The sequence below is a fragment of the Stegastes partitus genome, unplaced genomic scaffold (genome assembly GCF_000690725.1).
Source record: "Stegastes partitus isolate 25-593 unplaced genomic scaffold, Stegastes_partitus-1.0.2 Scaffold1783, whole genome shotgun sequence".
Lineage (NCBI taxonomy): Eukaryota > Metazoa > Chordata > Actinopteri > Pomacentridae > Stegastes > Stegastes partitus.
Window position 1 is genome coordinate 2,340 of NW_007579514.1, and position 1,271 is coordinate 3,610.

Genomic DNA, 1,271 nt, shown 5'->3' on the forward strand with positions numbered 1-1,271 from the left:
TCTGTGATTCTTATGAGCATTATGAATTGGTTGCCTGAATCAGAGATTTTTAACTTGAAGTGCACAGACACACACAAAAAAGGCTGAGCATTATGAAAAAGACGCTAGATGCAGTACTATATCTCTGTCTCTTTTCAGTTAGAACAAGTGTACATTGATTATTAGGAGGAATTTCACATTGGACTGTATTTGTTCAAGCTTGAGTGCCCAGACAAGGAACTCAATCAAATGGACGATGAGACACAGAGGACAGAGGCGGAGGCATAAGGACAACCCAGACACCACAATAACGTCAGAGCTATGTTCGAGAAAAACTTAGTCCGTATGCCTTGTTACATTTCCCCATTTTGGACACAAGTAGTCTGTGCATCACAACACTGCTCTAACTGTAATGTGTTAGTTCTACATAGTGTTCGGACAGAGAAAGAGAGGAGGGAGGGAAGAGGGACTTGGAAGTAAGGTGGATAGGAATATTGTTTAACATTTAAGTAAATGCCGTAGAGAGAAGAAAGTGTAGTCTGAAGTCCCCCCCGCAAAAGAGATACAGACATCAGTAAACAACAGAGGACATGTGAAGTCAGTGAGTTTTCTTCATGCTGTACTGGCTAAAATCTAAATAATTTCAGACAAACCCATCTGATTCACCTGGTATCTGGACACCAGCATTAGAGAGTAAAAAGGCTGTTGTGACTGATCACATCTTCCTGCAAGTTGGGCCTTCCCACATATATCCAAATCTCTTATTTTCCAGCTGTAAATTCCTACACTCAACTGACAGTTACTCATGTCACTTAATGGAAATGTCCACTGTTGAATGAAAGTCACAATCCCATGAAGGTATAATGTTATGCTATGTAATGTAAAGCATCTATTTGCTTTGGCTATATTGTGTATGCTATCTATACTAAGGCTAAAAATGTCAAAACAGGCTCTGTTATAGAAGCTACCTCTCAGTCAGATACCAACAACACAGAAGTGCTTAACTTAACAGTGCTGTAGTGACATCTGTCTACAAGTTACCAACAGTAGACTTCAATTTTCTGTAACCTGTCTCTCTTAAACACGACAAGCCACAGATTATCATAGGTGATTTCAACAGGTACAGCACCTAGTTGGGGTTCACGGATACCAACAAGGATGGCAAAGCTGTAGAGAAACGGATTGACAGCACCAAACTAAACCTTATCCATAACCCGAGCTTCCTTCATCCTTCCAAAGTACCTACTGGAAGCATGGTTACAACCCAGACCTAGCAATTGTAAGCAACAACA

General features: G+C 40.5%; 1 protein-coding gene across 1 annotated transcript in view; it reads right to left on the reverse strand.

Moving 5' to 3' along the window:
- LOC103372585 (mucin-5AC-like) overlaps positions 1–1,271 on the reverse strand; it is a 28,350-nt gene that overhangs the window by 1,735 nt on the left and 25,344 nt on the right. The window lies entirely within an intron of this gene.